The sequence below is a fragment of the Delphinapterus leucas genome, chromosome 4, assembly GCF_059928025.1.
Source record: "Delphinapterus leucas isolate spDelLeu-1000000601 "Yukka" chromosome 4, BTC_Dleu_Yukka2, whole genome shotgun sequence".
NCBI lineage: Eukaryota > Metazoa > Chordata > Mammalia > Artiodactyla > Monodontidae > Delphinapterus > Delphinapterus leucas.
The window spans coordinates 73,417,298-73,440,571 of record NC_143132.1 but is presented as its reverse complement, the minus strand read 5'-3'; the positions used below and the strand labels follow the sequence as shown (position 1 = coordinate 73,440,571).

The following is a 23,274-nucleotide window of genomic DNA, read 5'->3' as shown; positions in this document are numbered from 1 at the left end:
GGGGGCAGACCTCTCCAGGGCCCACGAGCAGGGGGCCCACGAGCATAGGACTTGGAATCCCTAAGAGCTAACAAAACGGGGAGGAGTGAGGAGTCTGCAGAGGCTGGCTATGGGGACGGGGATGCCGAGTGTGAGCGTGTGCAGGCAGGCACGTGGGGTGTAGTGGAAGAGGACTGCGAGCCTGAATGGGAATGGGAACAGCTTCTGAACTTCAAACTGGGCCACCCTGGAGGAAGCTCTGTGCCCAGTGACTGGAATCCAGGTTAAAGCACGCTCCACTGCACGCAAGAGGTGCTCAATAAACGCACCCAGTCTTCAACGCTCACAGACATCTGCTGATGACCTTCCACCTCCCTCTTCCCTGGTGGCTAACAGGACAGGATGAGCCTGCGAAACGGCCATGAGCTGCTCGGCCGCCACCACCCAGGCTCCAGGGCCAAGAACCTGCCTGAACAGGGCGCCAACAGTGAAAGGAGGGGCCGTGCGAGGCCCCATCTGGCTAGCCTACGCTCACAGTGGCCCTGCCCGCAGGAGAAAAGACAGGTGTGGGTGGTGCCCGAGAAGTCCCCAAAGCAGGTAGGCTCCATTTTGTCACTTACATCTGCCCTTTCCCTCAACTCTGCCCGGGCCAGCCCGCGGTGTCACCCACCCAGCCCACAGTCCCAGAGCCATCAGTGGTCAGACTGTTGGAATAAGCACCTCTGAAGGCCCTGCAGTGGCCAGCTGCCCCGTCTGCTTCTTCCTTCTTTAGGTTCTGCTTTTGGCCAGAAATCTGTTTTTGTCTTAACTCACTTAAGTGTTTGCTTTTTATCCTCAGATCCACTTAAATTTCTAAAACACTTAGAAAAGTGTTTTAGAAAAGCGTTTTAAAAACTTAAAAAAGAAATCTTTTAGGGCTTCCCTGGTGGCGCAGTGGTTGAGAGTCCGCCTGCCGATGCAGGGGACACGGGTTTGTGCCCCGGTCCTGGAAGATCCCATGTGCCGCGGAGCGGCTGGGCCCGTGAGCCATGGCCACTGAGCCTGCGCGTCCGGAGCCTGTGCTCCACAATGGGAGAGGCCACAACAGTGAGAGGCCCGCGTACAGCAAAAAAAAAAAAAAAAAAAGAAATCTTTCATATTCTGTTAGTCCTTATCACTCCCTAGCTGGAATTCTTTAAATTTTTTATCTCTTCATAAAAGTCTTTTTACAACTTCTTGACATTTCCCTTCTAATGCACTATTTTCCTTTATCCTTTTACTGACTGCTTCTTTTCTTCTATTTGACTTTTTCCTTTTTTGTGACCTCTCAGCCTGGGATGGGGACTCCAGACCTGTTCTGCTGTTTCTCAACACAGGTACCAAACTATGGCTTTGGCCTCGTACGCCCCACACGCCTCGCTCACCTGACATCCTGGCTGCACGGGAATCACAAACCCCACAAGCCTTCCCACCTCCTGCCTTGTCCCCCTCCAAGCCAGACTCTGTTGTGCCCCTTGAGTAATTTTCCAAACATACAAATTCATTTCTCTCTCTCCTTGGCTTCAAAACTTCATATGGCTCCTCAGTGCCCTGGGTTACAGTCCAAATGCCCCAGCAAGGCCCTGCACTAGTGGCTCTGGCTACCCCTCAGCTCTCCCTCCCCTGGGGACTGAGCAGAACTGAACCAGGCAGTCCTTACCCTGCCCACCACACCTTGGTGTCCTTTGTCCTTACGTGTTGCACCTGCCCTTTGCACTGTCTGGAACTCATTCTCCCAGCCACCAGCTCCCGGGTGAACTCCCATCCAGTCTTCCAGCCTTGCTAGGCACCCACTCCGGCCTCCCCATGGCCTCCCACAATTCGTCACGCTGCCCTGCATGCCCTGTGTCATAGGGAGGAAGGCGCCATTTCCTTGTCCGTCTCCTCTGCAGGTCCTGTTTCTGCATCAGTAGGATGGGGCACTCCTGGAGGCCAGGGGCTGTGACTGCTCTTTGCCCTGGGCCCAACCCCAAGCCATCAGGACAGGCTCGCTGAATTAAATGAGCTGCATTCTGCACAAGTTACTAGACCTCTCGGAGACTCAATTTCTTCATGGATAACACAGTAATGCTGACACCTCCATCCCAGGTGGCTGTTAGGACCACCTGGGACAAGCAGATAAAACACCTAGCCCACAGCCTCTTCAATAAGTGGTGCTGGGAAAACTGGACAGCTACATGTAAAAGGATGAATGAACACTCCCTAACACCATACACAAAAATAAACTCAAAATGGATTAAAGACCTAAATGTAAGGCCAGACACTATAAAACTCTTAGAGGAAAACATAGGCAGAACACTCTATGACATAAACCATAGCAAGATCCTTTTTGACCCACCTCCTAGAGAAATGGAAATAAAAACAAAAATAAAAAAAATGGGACCTAATGAAACTTCAAAGCTTTTGCACAGCAAAGGAAACCATAAACAAGACGAAAAGACAACCCTCGGAATGGGAGAAAATATTTGCAAACGAAGCAACTGACAAAGGATTAATCTCCAAAATATACAAGCAGCTCATGCAGCTCAATATCAAAAATACAAATCCAATCCAAAAATGGGCAGAAGACCTAAACAGACATTTCTCCAAAGAAGATTTACAGATTGCCAACAAACACATGAAAGGATGCTCAACATCACTAATCATTAGAGAAATGCAAATCAAAAGTACAATGAGGTATCACCTCACACCGGTCAGGATGGCCATCATCAAAAACTCTACAAACAATAAATGCTGGAGAGGGTGTGGAGAAAAGGGAACCCTCTTGCACTGTTGGTGGGAATGTAAATTGATACAGCCACTGTGGAGAACAGTATGGAGGTTCCTTAAAAAACTAAAAATAGAGCCACCATACAACCCAGCAATCCCACTACTGGGCATATACCCTGAGAAAACCATAATTCAAAAGGAGTCATGTACCACAATGTTCATTGTACTTCTATTTACAATAGCCAGGACATGGAAGCAACCTAAAAGTGTCCATCGACAGATGAATGGATAAAGAAGATGTGGCACATATATACAGTGGAATATTACTCAGCCATAAAAGGAAACGGATTTGAGTTATTTGTAGTGAGGTGGATGGACCTAGAGTCTGTCATACAGAGCGAAGTAAGTCAGAAAGAGAAAAACAAATACAGTATGCTAACACGTATATACGGAATCTAATTAAAAAAAAAAAAGTTTCTGAAGACCCTAGGGGCAGGACAGGAATAAAGACACAGACATAGAGAATGGACTTGAGGACATGGGGAGGGGGAAGGGTAAGCTGGGACAAAGTGAGAGAGTGGCATGGACATATACACTACCAAATGTAAAATAGCTAGCTAGTGGGAAGCAGCCACATAGCACAGAGAAATCAGCTCCATGCTCTGTGACCACCTAGAGGGGTGGGATGGCGGGGTGGGAGGGAGACACAAGAGGGAGGGGATATGAGGGTTTATGTATATGTATAGTTGATTCACTTTGTTATAAAGCAGAAGCTAACACACCACTGTAAAGAAATTATACTCCAATAAACATGTTAAAAAAAAAAAAAATAGGGGCTTCCGTGGTGGCGCAGTGGTTGGGAGCCCGCCTGCCGATGCAGGGAACATGGGTTCGTGCCCCGGTCTGGGAGGATCCCACATGCCGCGGAGCGGCTGGGCCTGGGAGCCACGGCCACTGAGCCTGCGCGTCTGGAGCCTGTGCTCCGCAGCGGGAGAGGCCACAATAGTTAGAGGCCTGCGAACCGCAAAAATAAATAAATAAATAGATAGATAGATAGATAGATAAATAAATAGAGATAACCATTAAAAAAAATTTTTTTAAAACACCTAGCCCAGGGGTTTCCACGCTGCACTTATTCCTAAGTGTTAGCATCCCGTGCCCACCCTCACCGCCTCCTCGGTCCCCTGAATTCCCTCAGTTCACAGATCAGTCTTCACTCATGAGCCAGCTTTTCCCTCTGAGCCTCATTACACCTCCAACCACTGCTGGAAGCTGGAATTTGACAAGAAGCTGGAAGCTGACAAGAGGGCCTTCAGAAATGGAAGCCTCTGTATTCATTTAAAAGGAAGATATGTATATATGGATATGTACAAACACACACACACACATGCGCGCACACGTGCGCGCACACATACACACACCCACACACACACTGAGCAGGGCCTGCCACAGCTAAGCTACGAGGGAGAGAGAGAAGCGGCCAGCTTCCTCCCCTACCTGGGCCCCCATCTCACCCCAGAGCTTCACAGGAGACAATTACATCCCATCAGCATTAATAGATTTATGAGGACAAACGGTACTAGGTACGTTGTTCCAAACACTGTACGGCAGAGCCCGCTCCAATGAATATTTCAGAAAACAGATCTACTTAAAGATAAATTAATATGTTCCATGGAATACACTTTCTGAAGCAAGAAGCAAACCACAGACACTGCAAGTGTGAATCAAAACACCCAGGCCTGCCAGTGTCTAAAACAGGTTTGCAAACTGTGGTCTCCTAAGGGCAGGGATGGAGTCTGGCACTCTCTGAAGCCCCCAGCCCAGCCAGGGGCTGGTGTCTGGCAGGCGGAAGCGAAGCAAGAGTGATGGAAAGAGAGGAAAAAAAGAGGGAGGGGGGAGAGAACATGGCACCCCTCCCTCTGCTCCTCCTTTTCAAACCCCCCACTTCAGAGGCTGCAGGAAGAAGTACCACATAACCTAGAAACCCAGGACCACAAGGTGACGCCCATATTGAAGGCAACTGACCAAAGAGAAGAACCAAGACAACGGTTTACACCGAGCATATTTTTTTAGGGATGTAGATTTAAAAGCCAAATCATTACTTGTAACTTTTATTAATAAATTTATACATATTTTAAATTAAAAATCCTATCCATTATGATTTCCACCCCCCACCCTGCTTACAAACTGATTTTTTTCAAACGCTTCACGTGCCTCCCCAACATGAATGCCTTCGTCAATCCCAGAGTCAAGCTGAGTCATTCAGAGTAGTTTTTCAGAACACCTCATCCTCGGCATCCATTCAAGATGTTTTGGATACAGCCCCTTATAAATGTTTTTGTGAGCACTTTAAAAGGCTTGCTCATATCAATATTCCACATTCATAATTATGAGATCCAAATCCCAGAAACAGTGGCTAAATCTGTGTGAAGTTGCTTTGCCTCCTTTTACCTTTAATGAATGCCGTCAAGTAAATCCTAGAAGCGCCCCCATTCAATAATGACTGAGGCTGCTGCTTCAGGCTACGGTGGTCTCAAGCTGTACTCTGTTGTTCAAAATAAAGCATGTAGCTCAGAGAGTGCCGTGTAAAATAAGAGACTGGAAAGACTCATCTCTCTTGCAAAGGAGAGTCTGGGGATGGGCGGAGAGGTGAAGCTTGCCTCACAGCCACCACGCACAGCACCTTCTCAACACTTCCTACACGGGAGGCCAGAGCCCCCAGAACGGCAGAGCCTGGTGCCCGGCAGGGGCAGAGGTCTAGGCCCTGGTCTCGTTGGCACAGACAGGTCTAAAGAGCCAGACCACTGCTCCGCTGCACAACCACTGGGGACATAAGCCATGCCAAGCCGCAGCTGAACGTGGTAGAGAAAACTCATGTAGCAATTGGTATGCCCACTGGGAATCAGGACACACTGAGCTCTTGGAGCCAAGGAGGGAGGCAGTGGGGCCAGCCCTGCACAAAGGGAGACGCCAGGCTTCCAGGAAACGCCAAGGTCTGCCTGAAGAGCAGCAGCTCCTCCAGCGGCAGGCACAGGGCCACGTGGCGGCCACAGCACCTCCCCGTGCTCGGATGTCCCTGGAGGAGCTGTTGAAGGACAGAGTGCCAGCGCAGCGCTCTGGGAAGCCTGTTCAAATCGCCGGGGTCCACGCACTGCAGGAACAGCAAATAGGCGTCCGCTTCTCCCGAGGGGCTGCCGGGGCACTGGGCAGGAGGGCTGCGGTGCCAACATCTGGACTTGGCAGGAAAGTGCCGACGGCAACGTCCTCCAGGGGGTTGGCAAAGTCGCCACCCACAGGGCTATCACCCTGCTCTGTGGGCACCAGTTTTGGGTGGAATCACACCTGTGCTGGGCAGTCCAGTCGGGGCTGGAGCGGGCAGTTCTGGGTTCAGACGCGAACTCCACCACTTCATCACCTGGTAACCCTGGTCAAAATACCGAAACTACCTCGTCTACAAAATGGGAGAGAATCATGGCGGTGGTCTCACAGGCTTTGGTGAGGAATGTAGGAGGAACTCAATAAAGGAGAGTTGACACTATCACCCCCTTCCTTCCACTATAGCTAGAATACCTTTCCCATGCAAGAATACCTAGATTTGATAAAAGAATACACTCTGTAATCAACAGCCCAAGATACGATACGGCAATAATCGGAGCTGCCTGGCTCTGCAGCACTCGGCCGGCGTGGGGTGTCGGGGGGGTTACCGAGTGGACCCCACCACAGGCCGGTCAGCTCCCACGAGCACATTCCTCGTTTGTGTAACCTGAGTAATCAATTTCAACAACAGTTGGAGAGGAAATGATTTCCTGGGAAAAAAATTTGTTTTCTCATTGATGTTGATGTGCACTATGAATGTGAAGGCATATTTTTACAATGGAAAGAAAAACCTGCTAACAGACTGGCAGTCTTTCCATCCTACAAACATGCCAAAGACATTTATTACACCGCAGGGCTTTGCACCAGCTGTTCCCTCTGTCAGAACGCTCTCCCCCAGAATCATCGCATGCCTAGGTCCTTCTAGCTCTTCTGGTGCTGGTTCAAATGTCACCCCCTGAGAGCTTCCCCGACCAAACAAGGAGCTACTCTCCCCAGCCCCCTAGCCCCCCAACATACAACCAGTCCTGGCTATTCAATTATCAGATTTCTTTTCTCCAGAGCATGTATTACCACCTGACACGTTAATTTTTAAGTATTTAGTCATTTTTTGCTGTCTCTCCCCAGGCCCCAACCAGCCTATGAGGCACCATGAAGGGAGGACCTTGTCTTTTCTGCTCATCGCTATGCACCCAGCTCTTAGCAAACCGCTTCATGCCCTGTAGAAGTTGAGCAACTGCTTGTTGTAGGAAGGAATGAGCAAATGGATGAGCAGAGATAAAGGCATCCAGAGAGGAGGGGTGACAATGACAACCTGCCCCAGGACGCAAAGCGGTGGCCCTGCAGGCCTGGAGAGCTTGGAGGCTCCTTCTTAACCCCAGGATCTCTCCCGGGCCTGTCATGTGCTTCCTCACTTCCATCCTGGCTCTTCTCCCAAAGGAGGAGTTTCTTCCCCATGGGACTTATTCTAAACCATCAGGAATATGGGTCTTCTTTGCACCTTTAGCCTGCTGGTTAGAATGTCAGGCAGGCCTGGGTTGCAATATCTCACTTTGTCAGAAGGAGAGCTGTTGCCCAATACATTTTGTACCCAACCTGCAAGCTGCTTCAGAGTAACTATGCCCTAGCTTTTAATTTTATGTCAGAAATGATATCAAAGGTATCTCCTTAAATGAATGAACGTCCTGGACAAAGGAGCTATAGAGAGATGACTGAAAGATGGGTAGAGCAACGGAGAGATATGCTGATCTCTTTTTTTCAAATCACTACCAAGTCCTAAAAACACTATCAGTTATCAGTGGCTGCATGTTGTCCCCCTCCAATAACTTCAGCTCCCTTTGAAAACAAAGATCTCCCAGGATAAGTGAAAAACGCCGTAAATTTGTTAGTTTTAAACGAAAAAACCAAAAATTATCATTGATGAGCAGTTTTCATGAGAAAAGAAAAATGTAAATCCACAGGTTGCCCCCCCTCCATGCCACCTGTCCTGTTGTTCATCTTCTGCAAGATGTCCTAGATATAATTCGATTGTGTCAGGCAGAACCGCAAGCAGCTGAAGAGGAAAAAAGAAGCCAGCCCACCTAATTTCCAAAGTAATTTCTAACACCATTCTCATGACCCAGTTTACTAACAGCGCAAAAGCTACCGCCCCTCCCGCTACCCTCACTACAGGGCATCCTTGTCCAGTTCCTTCTCCGCCCCCAAGTCCACCTCACACTTACTGTGCCATCAGCAGTGTCTGGATAACCAGGTGTACAGTTCATGTTCTGGGACCCCTACAAGATTCCCAACATTGCAGCAGAGATGGGCCGCGTTCCAGTTCTCCAAAACCTCGGTATGACCGAGGTAGGATAGGACGAGGAAGAAGCAGAACATAAGACGGGAAGGCCTGGCACCCGTAGAGAAGGCCCCCGGACGGCGGGTGACTTTCAGCAGAACAACCTCACCAGGGCGGGTGTGTCCAGCAAGCCTGTGAGCTCCAGCTGTACTGCCAGGAGGGTGGTCTGGACCCGAGGTCCCACATCTTCAGTGCGTGCAGGCCCTCCCTGGGGAGTCTGGTAAAAAGGCAGACTCCTGGGTCCTGACCCCAGACATTGAGGCTCAAGACTCTTTATTTAAAAGCCACCCCAAGTGATTCTACTGTAGGCGGCCCCTAGACGATTTGAGAAGGGGGGTGACAGAGGGCCCCACTCGACTCAGTGCCAGTCAGCCTGCCTCAGGGAACTGGATGGGTTCAGCTCTGGACACACATGCAGCATGGCCCTGGGCAACCTCCAGAGTCTGTCCAAAGGAGAAGACCAAGGTGGCAAAAGCGTGAGGAGCAGCTGAAGGACCTGTGGGTGTCTGCCCAGGGGCAAGGGTGGGGGGGACTTATATAATCTCACACACGTGCCAAGTCATTCTCTCCAGCCCTGCCCTCTATCCCCGCTCATGTTTCCACCATGTTTCATTTTCTTGCCTGTAATGGAGGATAAATGGCAACGATTAACCCCATCCCCCTTTGAGACCTCAACTGTCTGTTGACTCAGGAGCCCTAACAAGGGATCAAGGAAGGGCAGGCCATCACGTCTGGAGGAGAGGAGGCCCCAGGCTCAGGAACTGGACCTGGTGCCCTCTGTGTGTCCAGTTGGCTACACCAACTTTGCTTCCCCCTTACCCAGAGCTCGTCCACCTCACCTCCAGTGGTGGGACAGTCTTGGGCAAGCAGATAAAGAGATGAAGACCTTGTCTGCACAGCAAGGTGTAAACGTTATATATACAAAAACAAGCAAGAAAAAGGTTGGTCTGTCTCGCAGGTGCTCCACTCTTAGACCCTGAAACACCTGGGCCTTCCCAGTGGATTTCCAGGATGACCACCAGGAACTACAGCAAATCACTGGGACGGAGGGTGAGCAAGGATCCAAGAAAACACAAACACGCCAAGAGGAGTAGAAGAGACAGAGGAATGGGCCCAGACGCCCCTCCAGGGCTAACTCCAAATGAACGATAAGGCGACTCCAAAGGAAAAGTGGGGGCAAAAAAAAAAAAGAAAAGGTGAGTGCTATCTTCCCAGGGTCTGCACGTGTCCATGACCAGCTGACGAACAGTGCCGTCGGACGGGCCACAAGCCCTTGCTGAGATTCGTGACACAGCTGTGGGGTTCCATGAGCATAAACCTATAATTTCTACAACGCAGTCCATCCAACTCCCACAGCCCCACGGCCGTCCCCACCACCCGCTGTCCCGCCTCCCACTCCCAGGGCCGGTCTCTCAGCACTGAGCAGTCATTCTTAAATGCACCCAGTCGCCCCCTACCTTTTCCAGCACTCACTGAAGAATCTGTTTAGTGATCTCAAATAATCTGTACATAGTGGGTATAAACATTCCTTAATTCACTTCTTTTATAAATTATGAGGCTTGGATTGTTTAGATTTAATACTGCATTTTCCTGACAGTTGGAACCAGTTTTCTACAGAATAATGTTTTCCACCCCACAAGAAAAGAAAAGGTATGAAAGAGAAAGAAAGTAGGGAAGGGAGAAGAGATGGAAGGAGAGTAGTGACCCTGCAGTAAAAGGACTTTATTGTGAAATCTTAGGGTAAGTGTCCCAGCCCACCCACCCACCAAGGAGTTGGGCTGTCAGGTCTTCTTCACCAGATTCCTTGATTTGTTCTTTTTTGTGTGGTCATCTCCCATGACCTATGACCTCCCAAGGAACACTGCCATTGTACACAAGTGGTATCCAAAAGGATGCGCTTACCCAGCTTCCTGCTTCCACTGGGCAGGCGGGAAGGTGGCATCAGCCAGGCCTCCCACACCCCCTCCTCGGTCCACACTACCCCCCCTCCCTTCCTGGCTCTCTGGGGTGGGGACACAGCGGGCGCCCAAGAGGGCATCCGTGGCCCGCAGAGCACCCTGCCAAGCTCAGACTAGCCAGCCAGGACAGCGTCCATTGTTTTCTGAGGCTGCCTGCTCTCCTAGGTTTCCTGAAACCCCCTCGTCCCATGCCCCCCGAGATGTGGTACACACCTCTGGAGGGATACAAAAGGGACTTCTAAAGAGGCAAAGAGACCAACCACTTTAATGCTCATAGACTTATTTTGATATGTAAAACACTAGAAAAATTAATTTAAAAAACACTTTAGGACTATGATTTCACAGATATTACCTAAGGAGAGGCTAAGGAAAAAAAAAGTGAGTCCGTTTAAAATACATATTAAGCAGGTAACGCTGCAGGCAGTTCCAGGATATTGGCAAAAACAGTGAAGGAAACAATCAATGGCCCGACTCTGGGGACACTGCTCATGTCCATCACTTCCTTTCGAGGGTGAGATGATGCGTTTAAAATGCTGAGCGCAGCACGGGCAGCCAGGAGGCGCCCACAGGCTGAGTCCCTGCATTCCCCAAGGTCACACATGCTGACGTCAGGACTGGATCTCCTGACGCCCCGTCTGCAGCCTGTCCACTAAGTCCCCTCCTTAACTTCAAGCTGAGACTGTCTCTCCCCCGGCTACATCCCATTTCCAGCACTGCTCTGAGCCCTGCCACACGAGGTACTGGCACCTGCTCATCGAGGGGCCACAAAGAAACAAAAGGAAACAAGGGTCAGGCAGCAATGTGGACAGCCAGGAGTCCATCCGACCCTCACCAATACCATGCCCTTCATGAAGAAGGTAGCCGTGGCCCTCGGAGAGGCGGAGCCACCCGCCCCAGGCGACCTGGTGGACGGCAGAGGCCCAGATTTGAGGCCAGGCCTTTCTGATTCCAGAATGTGAACAACTTCCGTGGCCTGCCCTCACGCCACTCTTCTTATTTTATCCCCTCGCCGAGGGGCAGAGCCCCGCTGAGTGTGCACACTACAACCCCAGCTCTGTCAAAGAGGTACACGTCGTTTACAGCCCTCTCGAGGCCACAAGCCCATGTCCGAATAAACTCTTCTCCTGGATGGGCCCAGCATCCCCCCACCTCTCCCCAGACCCTCAGCTTCCACCCGCTCCCCTGGGCTAGGACACTGGCCTCCTAACGGTCTCCACTTCATTCTGTCCAGGGTGACCCTTCTCCGCTCAAAACCCAGAAGCGGCCCCTCCCGTTACTCCAACAAAGCCAGAACCCTCACTGGGACCGGCCCGGACCTGTCCTCCTCCCGCTAAGCCTGCCCCCGTCCTACCACGCCCTCCCGTGACTCCCACGGCTGCAGCCCACGGCCCCCCTGCTGCTCCTCAAACATGCCAGGCACCTGCCACCCATCCTGCCACCCGAACACTCTTCCTCGGTAGCTGCCTGGCCAGCACCCTCACTCCTCCAGGCCTCTGCTCCAATGCCACCTTCTCAGTGACGGAGCCCCTGCCTGTCCAACTAAAGATCGTGACAGCCCTGCACCCCTCATCCTGCTAACACCCTAACTCACCTCGGAGGACGCGGCACAGTTTACTCATCTGCTTCTCAAGGAACAACAGAAAGATGACGTGAACCCCAGCCCTTTGTGAGCCCTACTACACCGTGTCCCAGGCAGCAAAGCAGACAGACATTACTGGCTCGTTTACTCGTCTTCCCGCCAGAAGGTAAGCTCCACAAGGGCAGGGGTTTCGACTCTTCCTCTGTTCACTGACACACCCAGTGTGTATCAGTGTCCTGGGACAGTGTGGCCACCTCTCAGGCACACAGTAAATTCTGGTTCCATGGACACGGCAGCAATGCCGCAGGGGCTCACACGGGCCTTAGGAAGAAAGCAGTCCTCCTCTGCCGCTGGCTTCCGTGAGGTCCCCGACCTGCTGACAGGTCCCCTCTGTCAGCATTAATCTGCTTTGGCCTTCAGCCCTGGGATCTGAGGCCCTTCCCCCAAGTTGTATGAGAGCACAGACCATTCTACTGAGGGGACAGCCAGGTCACTGGTGAGCGCCAGGCCCCTGCCGCCCTGCAAAGCAGCCGCCCAGCCTCCACCCCGACCTGCCAGCTGCCCATGGCTCAGGCCCAGCAGCTGTGGCTATAGGATCGTGGAGACCCCTCTGCTAGTTGCAAAAGCCAAAGTGGGTGAGCAACACGGGCAGAGCCAAGAGGCCATGTGTACAAGTCACTGACTCGACCCCTCATGTCTCAGAGAGGGAAAGTGAGGGCCAGTGAGGGAGGCAGGGCTCTCCCCAGGTTACATGGCCAGTCACGGGCAGAGCCAGCCCCAAAGCCAGGCCCTGCGCCTCCCAGACAAAGGCACTCCACCTGCAGCTGGAGGCACCCTCCTCTACAGAGATTCGGGAAACGCCGGGGAAGACTGGGTCAGGTCTCCACACAGCCAGAGAGCTTGCAGTGGCGCTGAGGAACACTCGAGTCTGCCCTCAAAACTTCCCTCCTTCCCTATGCCCAAAGTTGTCCTCAAGCTTCCACCCCCTGTCACAAAGGCAGCCGGACTCACACCAGGAAAAGGGAGGCTACGCCAAGTGCTCGGCAGAACTCGGGGTGGGCAGGGAGACCGCTGCCCTGGAGAAGAGCTTGGCAGGATCTGGGAAAGATGCACCTGGACCAGGAAAAGCCCTTCCAGGTGTGGAGTCTGGAGAAACTCAAGCACACATGTGTATGCAGATGTGCACCCAGATGTTCACTGCAGCAATGATTGTGAAGACAAAAAAGTAGGGGCAACCAGAGGGAAAATGGATAAACTGATGTCTCCCCATAATGAAATCCTATATGGCAGTTAAAATGGCCAAACAAGACCTGCCTGTATCAACATGAATACATCTCAAACCTATAATGTCGAGTGAAAAAAGAAATAGCAAGAGGATATAGAATGGGAGCATTTATATAACTGTTTAAGATATACAAAGCAATATATATATTTTTTACATATATGTGTATATATGTGTGTGTGCATGAACACATATGTATGTGGTAAAAGTATAAAGACAAATTCCACAAAGCATACCCCCTCCTTGTGTGTGATAGTGAACACCGCTGAGGCAGCAGGGAGAAATAGGGGTGGGCTTTAGCTAGATCTATAATATTTTATTTCTTTAAAAAAAGAATCTAAGCAAAGAGAGCAAACTGTTAGCCCCTATTTAACTTATATAGTAGGAAAATAGGTATCATATTTTTTCTCAATTTTTCTATATTTTGATACTTCATAATTTAATGTATAGGGATAAAATGTTAAAAAAAATTTTTATTGAAGTATAGTCGATTTACAATATTGTGTTAGTTTCAGGTGGACAGCAAAGTGATTCAGTTATATATATGTTTTTTCAGATTATTTTCCATTGTAGGTTATTACAAGATAGTGAATATAGTTCCCTGTGTTATACAGTAAAACCTTGTTGCTTAAGAAACATTTTTTTAATAAAATACCACATAAGAGGAGAGAAAGCAAGGCTGTGCCATGTAAATTAGCTGGCAAACCCTTTATTATAGAAAAGCCGAGAGTGAGCTTGAGGGGCATCACTGCTGGGTCCTGACTTTCTAATATTAATTTGTAGACACAGGACCATTTAGGACTGTAAAGTGTTCCTTGTAAGGAGTCAAGAAAGTGTTCCTGGGAACAATTCAAAAGAAGTAAAAAAACAAAAACAAACAAACAAACAAAAACACATACAGAGATGTTCTCTGTGGTGTTATTTATGGTGTGAAAAGTCAGGAACTTACAGAACTGCTTACAAAAGAAATAGGACAGTAACTTATACTATACCCATACAAACAAAAAGGGCAAGATGAGACAGAAAATGGGAAGATGTTTAGAGATGCACCACCACGTGTGGGTCCCATATTAAGTGTAATGAGCAGAAAACCCCTTCTCCGGCTACAAAAAAGGTACCCGGCCAGTGGACAAGGCTCGAAGGGAACCTGGACAAATGAAGACGGTACATCCGATCTACAGTTTTATACTCTTGGTAGAAGCCGGGCACAAAGGGGCTGCTGTCACTGCTCCCGCCTGCCCACCTTTCTCTAAGCCCTTCCTTCTCACCCCCCTCCCCAGGTCCAGGACTCTGATTCCTCAGAGCTGAAGACTCGTGGGGGGCAGCAAGAAACCCCTCGCATTTTTTCCAGGCCCTAAAAGATCCCCCAAAGATTTCCAGAAATCCGTTCCAGATGCTGCGCACGTCACAGAACAGGGCTCCAAGTCAACAGCTCCAGAGACAGCAAGGTCCTACCTCACCTCCCAGAGCCAGGGGCTTGAGACAGAGCTTCCCCCTGAGTAAAGAGAAATGCTTTCAGTCTGCATCTGTCCTCAAAGCGTTACGGCTCTGTGAGAGCCACACCGGTGACTAACTTCAGTCGCTCATGTTTCTGATCAAAGCAAAAGCTGCTCGGGGAGCCAGAAGAACAGAGGAGGAACCGCAGCTGACCCCCTAACGCCCCACTTCCCCTGCAAACACCGCTCTCCACACTCACTGAGCTATTTAACAGGCCAGTCTCCACAGCTGAAGGAAGCCACTAGCCAGGTTGGGTCTTAGGCGGGAACACGTGGAAGAAGTGAGGCTCGCAGACAAGCTCACACCAGGGAGCCCCTTCCACTGGAGACTGCAGGTGACTGGTGCCCCTGAGGCTGGGCCGCATGTAGCTGGGCACCCCATGCCCCGTCCATCACCTGCTCCTGGCTGTGAGCCACAGCACAGCCAGACCCCGAGTGGGCGGGCGATCAGGGATCTGAGACTTTGGCCAAGACTCAGGCGTCAGCAGTGCCCAACCCCGGGGACCCAGGACCGAAGTCCCACCCTGCACGGACCACAGGTTAAAATCACCTTGAGGGCTTCCCTGGTGGCGCAGTGGTTGAGAGTCTGCCTGCCGATGCAGGGGACACGGGTTCGTGCCCCGTTCCGGGAAGATCCCACATGCCGCCAAGCGGCTGGGCCCGTGAGCCATGGCCGCTGAGCCTGCGCGTCCAGAGCCTGTGCTCCGCAACGGGAGAGGCCACAACAGTGAGAGGCCCGCGTACAGCAAAAAAAAAAAAAAAAAAAATCACCTTGAAACAGACAGACAGCAGCCAAAATCACAAGCATCTCGCCCTGCCAACCGCAGGCGCGCAGGTCCATCTCCCTCCAGGGGTACTCCCATATCAAGGTCTCCTCCCCAGCAGCCGTCTGCCAAGCAGAAAGCTTGCTCCTTCCCCACGGTGAGAGAGCTGGGGACCACAGGCTGTAACGCTGCTCAGCGGACCCCAGGCCTCAGTCACCCTCTCACTCTTACTCAGCACATACACCAACTGTAATAAAGTGTGCAGACTGGGCCGCCTCTGTGCCAAACTTGCTCTTTTATAAGACAAACGTGAGCATTCAAGCGGCCGGCTCGCACAGCCCAGGCTGGGGGGTGGCCACCTGCACCAGGATCTGACCTGGGACACAGGTGCACACCAGCAGGGCAGGGCCATGGAGTGGTATTCTCAGGGTGGACCCAGACAGGGTACTGCCGCTGGGAGGCAGAAAGCACGCCTGGACGGCCTTCACTGAGGATGGGGCCACCGTGCCTCAGGTCCACAGCAGACCTCTCGTATGTGCTGGGCACAAACAGGTCCTTCAGACACATCGCATCATTTCATTTCATCCCCATGCCAACATCTTGAGGTGGGTGATGGCATTGTGCCCCTTGTGCAGATGAAGAAGGAGATCAGAGAAGGCAAACAACTACCCACCGCCTCCCAGAGGGATGAGGTGGACCTGGAACCCGCCCAGGTCCATCTGTAGCCAACACCACGCTCATTCGAGAAGCTCCTGCCCACCCCTGCGCCAGGCCACACCGAGAGGGACAGAAAGCCAACACGGAGCCCGGCCTCAAGGCCTCCCCTCTGGCAGCTTTACCATCACTGCAGACAGCACAGGGGAGAAAAGAGGCATCAGAAGACAGGCTCAGGCAACAGTCTCCAGAGAGAGTGGACTCTCCAGGTAGGGCGAGTGGGATGGTAAATCAGAAAAAGGTACCAGAGAGCCTCCTGCGTCACGTGCATCACCTCACATAATGGGGAGTCCACTCCCCGGCACCCGGAGATCCTTGTGATACAGCAGGACTGGGTTTAATGGGGTGCAGACCAAGGTAGGAGACAGCAGCGGGGTCCTTATACCTCCACCCCACACATACACACACAGGCTCAGCCTCCCTCCAGCCCCGCGTGCGCTGCGCCTTTCAGAAGGCTCTGGGGCCTGCACCTGAGGAGCCCAATCAACTGGATTCTGGAGCAGCTGCTCAGCGGGCAGGAAGCAAGCAAGGCCATTCGATGTACCCAAAACACAGGAGACTGCAGGGCAGTCACAGGTGGGTGAGATCTGAAAAATGTGTCAGGCTAGGGACAAAACCAGAAGACAAACAAGCACACAGAGACCAGCACAGCCCAGAACTGGCTTCAGAACAAACGAAATGGACAGCAGTCAGGGAGGTGGTGTGGGCAGGAGACCTGGTCCCAGGCCCCTGTCCGCGGACTAGCTGTGTAGCCTTGAGCAAGTCATTTGGCGGCTCTGGGCCCATTTCCTCACGGGTAACATGAGGGGACAGGACTACATGGCCTTTCCAGTTTCCCCTGCCCTGACCTCTTGTACCTGCTGCCATATAAGGGAAGTGGGGCTCCAAACACCACGGTCCTCTAAGATCCCACATCCTCGACAGAGGCTCCCAGCTGGTTCTCAGGGCAGAACTTGGAGAAGAAATGAGAGAGCCACTCTGAGCAGGCTGAAGTTCCCCTGCTCTTCTCACACCACCCGGTGACAAGGGAAAGAGGACACGTGTGTGAGGCCCCAGGGAGCAGCAGGCACCAGGGAACTGTGGGAGCCCTCCTGGGGGAACCCCAGCTCTCCCAGAGCACCCCCTGCTTGGAGGGCCTGGAACGAACCACCAAAACAAACAGACATCACAGGCATTAGGGCACAGAGCTTACGAGTCCGAAAGATCGGCTCCCATCCAGTCTCCACCACTTCAGAGCCCAAGCTCTGAACCTGCTTTGGGCTCAGGATCCTCATCTGGGAAACCTCTTCCTAGGGAAGAATCCCTCCCTCCTCACAGGACTGATCACTCTAAGGTTAATAAGAGAACGAAGGTGGAATCCAGCAGGGGGCCCACCACTTAAATGGCGGCAGCTGTGCGATAACAACACTGATGCTGCGAGACACCTGAGAGAGTCTGGGCGCTTCCACACCCAGCCCCCTAATCCTGAGGTGCAGCCTGGTTTGGGGCAGAGGCCGGGAAATGAACCAGTATCTCCCAGAGGGACAAAGCAGAGTCGGCAAGCAAGACTTGGGAGGCCATCCCAGAAAGAGATAAACAATGGCTTCAAGACCCCCCAGTCTCCTACCCTCCCACTCAGGAAAAGTCTGGAAAGGACACGTGTTTTACAGCTTGCCAAGTCCAGTTTCAACATGCCAGTAAGAGAGCTACGGAATATCACTCAGGCTAGAATGTCCCTGCCCATCTTACAGATGAGAAACTGAGGTTCAGAGACACTGAAAGCCTTGCCAGTGGAAGCCGAGGTCAGGGAGAGCCCTAGAACCCAGGATCACGATACCTGGGCAGGACTCTGAGAGTGAGCCGATGGGCAGGGGCTGGGCTGCTTACGGGAGAGGCTGAAAAGCAGCCCCAGGCACTGCTCACCAGCTGGAGGCTTTGGGCAGATCAGTGGCCATTGCAGCCCCATCCTCCCTATTTGCATAAGGTGAGAGAGAAAAGCCAAGCCCCTCCTGCCTCCTCCAGACCCCCATCAGTATCTCTGCATAGTAATACACAGGGTGGGGGGGGGAGTTTTGAAACCCAGGAAGAAGTCTCCAAACACACACCTGGATCTTCCAGGCTGGTTTCAGACTGGACAACTCCCTGTCTGGAGGACCTGCGTTAAAAGGTGCAAGGAAGACTTTATTTAAATCAAGAGGCCTCTCTAGAGGGCAAGGACTCCCAGTGTTGCCATCCACACCCTAAGGTGTGAGAGCACGCTCACAGAACGTCTGATGGAGCCCACCTGCGCCAGCTCCACAAGCTCGCGCTGGGTCTGACTCTACGCCAGGCCCTGTAGTACACCATATCCTGAGACACAGAAGGAAACAAGACAGCCCTGCCCCCAGGAGCTTGCACAGGGGCCAACTTTAGCACAGCAGGACTCAGAAGAGAAAGGCTAATGCAGGGTGAGGTGGTCAAGGACGGCCTCCTCACGTAGTTGGCACCCACCGGAGCCTAATCTTGAAGGGCGAAAAGAATTAACCGGATAAAGGTGGGCTGGGTGTTCAGGAGAGGAAGCACCTGAGCTAAGTCCCAGAGGCATGGAGAGGCTCCCACAATTACGGACAGCTCGGTAAGCAGAGACACACGACAGCCAGCCACTCCCCGAGATGGCCAGCCTCACAGGCGCTGCAGCTCCCTCCGCCTGTTCTGGAGCCCTGACGGCCCACCAGCCAGATGGCCCCTCCGTCCCGTGCTCTCCTCCCCCATCTTCTGGTCATGACTCTCCTCCCAGGTACAGGAGACAAAGCCGGCCTATTGCCCAAGCTGCCTCCATTCCCTCCTCTGCAAGATTGGGAGAGTCCCACCCCAACTTACAATGGATGCACATCCCCAAAGCTCCCTGACTCCTACAGCCCCTCCTCCACACTCACAAAGCCAGCCCCAGTCCACCTGGAATCCCCCGCCTGGTGTCTTCCTGCCCCCCAGACATTGGCGGCCAGGGGCGCCCGGAACAAAGCTTGCCCTCTACCTGATCCTGTACGGGTTATCAAACAATATCAACTAATCCACCTGTCCACCTGCCAGAGCTGGTGAAGCCCCTCCAGAATCCTACAGTGACCAGGACTCAAGGAGCCCGACCGTCTGGGCAGATCTCACGGAGCCCATGTGATCTGGTAAGAACTGGGCCCCTTCAGAGCAGTTGGTGGGGTATGAGCCACAGAGGGTGAGGCCCAAGACCCCACTCAGAGGGATGGGTGGGAAAGGGAAATGAGCAAGCTCTGGGGGATGTGGGTCTCCCCTGTAGCCTGGCTTTTTAAAATCGCTTACAGGTTATACTTCGCTGAATTCCCAAAAAGATTATGAACAACTGCTGTGTGCAATGAGACCGAGAAAACAAACACCATTAAGAAGAGGTAAGCAAAACAAGAAACATTCTCACTTTACTAGCAACAAGTTTGAACTGGAACCTTCTAGAAACTTCTGGAATTGGAACTTCTAGAAAGGAACATTCACAAAGAAGATGCAGCAAAGCACAGTCCAGCTTCCCCATCCTGATAAGAAACAGTGGCACCTGCTCCGGACCACAGGCCAAAGCAAGTTAGCATTTGCTGAGCCTCTGTCCAGAGTAAGGCGCATGTTAGGCACAGTGGGCAAGGGAGAGCTGGTGACCAGGCCCTCTTCCTTCTAGCAGAAGAGAGAAAGCATGGACACATCTGAGCACCAAATGAGGCCACAGCCTGGGGTGCTTTCAGAGAGAGGCAAACAGTGCACTGTTAAGGGAAACGGGGGACGGAGGGAGGGTCAGAGAAGGAGAGAACACTGTAGTTTGGGGAACTGAGGAAGACTTGAAAGAACATGAGAACACCCTGTGCTATGGTCTGATTGTGTCCCCCCCAAAATTCATATGTTGACATACGAACCCCCCAATGGGATGGTACGAGGAGGTGAGGTCTCTGGGACGTGCTTAGGTCATGAGGGTGGAACCCTCATGAGTGGGATTCGTGCTCTTATAAATGAGGCTCCAGACAGCATCCTAGCCCCTTCCACCACATGAGGACACAGTGAGAAGTCGGCAGTCTGCAAACAGGAAGAGGGCCTTCGGCAGAGCCCAACCATGCTGGCACCCAATCTTGGGCTTCCAGCCTTCAGCACTTGTGAGAAATAAATTTCTATTGTTTATCAGCCACCCAGTCTGTGGTATTTTGTCATAACAACCTGAACAGACTAAGACACCCTGAAATAAACCTGGGCATAACAGTGATTTTTGAGCTCAATTCACGGTTCTCCAGTTGAATCAAAGGTGTCGTGCCTTCCGAAATGATGAGAAAAGGGTCCTCCCCCCAACACCTACTCAGGTACCATTTGTAGCAGTCACCACTAATTAGCCACCTGCCATGTTCCAGGGCCCCGATGGTGCCTCACTTTTGCCTTACAGCCACTCTGGTAAGGTCCTGTGTGAAGGGTCAGAGGCTCAGAGGGCTTACATCCAGGGTTCCCCTGTTCCCAAATGCCACAGACTGCATTTGGGCCCAGGTCTCAGGCTCCAAGCCACACGCTCCTGCCCTGGGGCCTCTCCGTGGCAGGAACAGGACAGACTCCTCTGGTGCGGGAAGGGTGGTGAACCCCATCGAGGAGAGAAGAGGAGGCCGAGGGAGAACAGTGTGCGCCCACCAGGGACCAGTGCAGGGCAACAGAGGCCAGCCTCTCGGACACACTGTCCCACCAGCAGGCGGATCACTTCATCACGGCTGTTTAACAGTAATTACCCCGATAAAGAAAACAAATGGCTTTAATTTAAAAGACATTACGTTAACAGCAGGCTTTGGGCCAGCCAACGGGGCCTGGCTCAGCTGCTCAGAACAGGCACCTGAAACGGGAATGGGAGCACACAGAGCTGCCTCTTGGGGCCAGGCCTGACCATCCTGACCAGCCATCCTGACTGCCCTGAGCAACCCACAGGCCAGTGTGAGCGGCCCCGAGGCCAAAGGCAAGAGGCCTGGACCGGGAAGGGTGTGAGGAGGGGAAGCAGGGAGTTCTCCTGCCCTGCCAGGTACCCTGAGAGCCTGCCTGCTGCCGCGGGGATGGGTGGCTTCCCTTCCGCCCCTCCAGTCACAGCTGGGCTCCTCCTCTCCAATGGCGGTCTCACTCAGCCAAAGACAGACTGGGGAAGCTGCCACTCACCATGGGGACATGGCTGGAGGTGGGGATCCGAGCCCATCTGACTGCTGAGGACGCGGAGGCTCCAGGCAGTTAGGCAACAAGGGGCCTTCCAGGCCCAGCACCCAGGTCACAGCACCCTCCCCACCATGCTGTCCTCTTGCCCAAGTCCCCACCAAGAGCCAGGATACCCGGGGCCGCTGACAGAACGCAAACCCTGCGACTCTGGCGAACTCACCGTAGGTGAGGGGCTCCACCTTCAAGCTGCTCCAAGAGGCACAGTTCCCCTTGTTAAGCGGAAGCGTGCCTCCCTTTACCAGAGGGCCCGTGCTAGGTGTGATGGGGACCCCACAGGAAAGGATGTGCCCTGGGGAGCTGCGAGGCCCGTGGGCAGCGCCCAGCTGGGGTCATAGGGCAGGGAAACAAGGAGGGGCGAGGAGGATCGGGATGCGCAGAGACCCACCCCGCACCCCATCCACGCTCTTCTCTCCGACTGTGCTGCAGAGAAGCACTGAAGCCTCTCCATCCAGGATCCAACCATCCCAGCTTGTTTTCCATCCACCTTTTTCTAAGGGCCTCATCAAAACAGGTTTACACGCCCCCACCCCCCACCCCCGTTCAGGAAGGAAATGACCGCCCATAATCGCCAGGCAGATTCCCTTTCATTTCAGTCTTCCTTTCTAAAACCCGGGGCGGGGAGGTGGTCAGTGAGAAAGGGGAAAGCTCGTGGAGAATGAACAAAAACAGCTCTGCTTGCGCCTCAGGCTTCCGTGGAGGGAGAGGCAGAGGGGTGCTCCAGCCGAGCAAACGCGGTGCAGCGGCGCCCTCCACTGGCCGCGCGGAGCGCCGCACACGACTCGATGCGCAGGGGACGTGACCCCGCCTGGGAGCAGCAGGGCAAGCTCTCCCCCTACTGGGTGTCAGCGAGGATGCGGTGACCACCAAGGAGGGGAGGCCCAGTGTGGGCTGCACTCCTGCAGCTCCTCCTCCATCGGCCTGGGAGCACCGCGCGCGGATTCTAGCCCTGGAGCTCCCTCCAGCGCTCAGCCCCAAGCAGAGGACAAACCACGTGGTTTCCCTCGGAGGAATACAGCTCCCCCAATACTAACTCCCCGGTCGTCTCAGGCACTGGACAGCTGGAAAGCTGGCCCCAGGGAACAGCAGAGGTTTGGCCCGCTAGAGGTCAGGGCGGTGTCGCCCCTCCCCTTCCCAAGCCAGAGGGATCCTTGGAGACACAGGAAGAGGCTCCGCTGGGATGGGTGAAAGCGACCCTGCATCCCGTCCGCTCTGCTGTGGGGTTTAGGGTGAGCTGGCTCTCACCCACCCTCCCTAAAGGGCCAGAGGCTGCTGAAAACACTGACAAACAGAAGAGGGAAGGGGCTTGGGCTGCGTCTAACCCCCAGCGCTGTGCGCACTGCATAAATCACTGCCTTGCCGCCCAGGATCTATCAGCTCACCGGGAGGACGCTGCACCCAGAGGTTCAGAGTTTCCTTCCCACTCCAATGCCTGGTGATTCTGCAAGGCTCTGGCAGCAAGCACAGTCTTTATTCAGAGTGAATGTTTATTGGGGGCATCCGGGCAGGAGGATGATACAGATTGCACACCTCAATGGCTCCCTGTCTTGTCCTGCCCGCCTACTCCCCAAAGCATGTGATACAGTCCAGCCCCAAGGCTTAGTGTGGGAGCTCAAGTATGTCACCGGATCTCTCAGCCTTGAAGGCTCCTTCACGGGTCGCAGTGATGCTCAAGTGAGACATTTCTGCAAGCACTTTCATAAGCTCTAAGTGCTGAACAGATATTGTTACTATTCTCCTAATCCAGTCTTCATACTAATAACACCTCCTCATTGATTTTAGGCATATCATTACTGTACACATCAGAAATCTCCAAACTGTGCTCTTCAGAAACAAGTGTTTCCAGAGATGTTACAACATCTTTCAGGATGGGGAGGGGAGTCAAGATACCTGGTTTTTCTTGTAAAATGTATTTTGGTAAATATGTAAGAAATATACCAAATACATTTAGTTGGCTGTCCTTATCAGTACCTAATCATCTCACCTTTAGTCATTAGGGAAATGCAAATCAAAACCACAATGAGGACTTCCCTGGTGGCGCAGTGGTTAAGAATCCGCCTGCCAATGCAGGGGACATGGGTTCGATCCCTGGTCCAGGAAGATCCCACATGCCGTGGAGCAACTAAGCCCATGCGCCACAACTACTGA

At 52.7% G+C, this 23,274-nt stretch overlaps 1 protein-coding gene across 1 annotated transcript in view; it reads right to left on the bottom strand.

Annotated features, from left to right (window-relative positions):
• The window catches only part of XXYLT1 (xyloside xylosyltransferase 1), a 182,412-nt gene that overhangs the window by 149,865 nt on the left and 9,273 nt on the right, over positions 1 to 23,274 (bottom strand). The gene's annotated exons all lie outside the window — the stretch shown is intronic.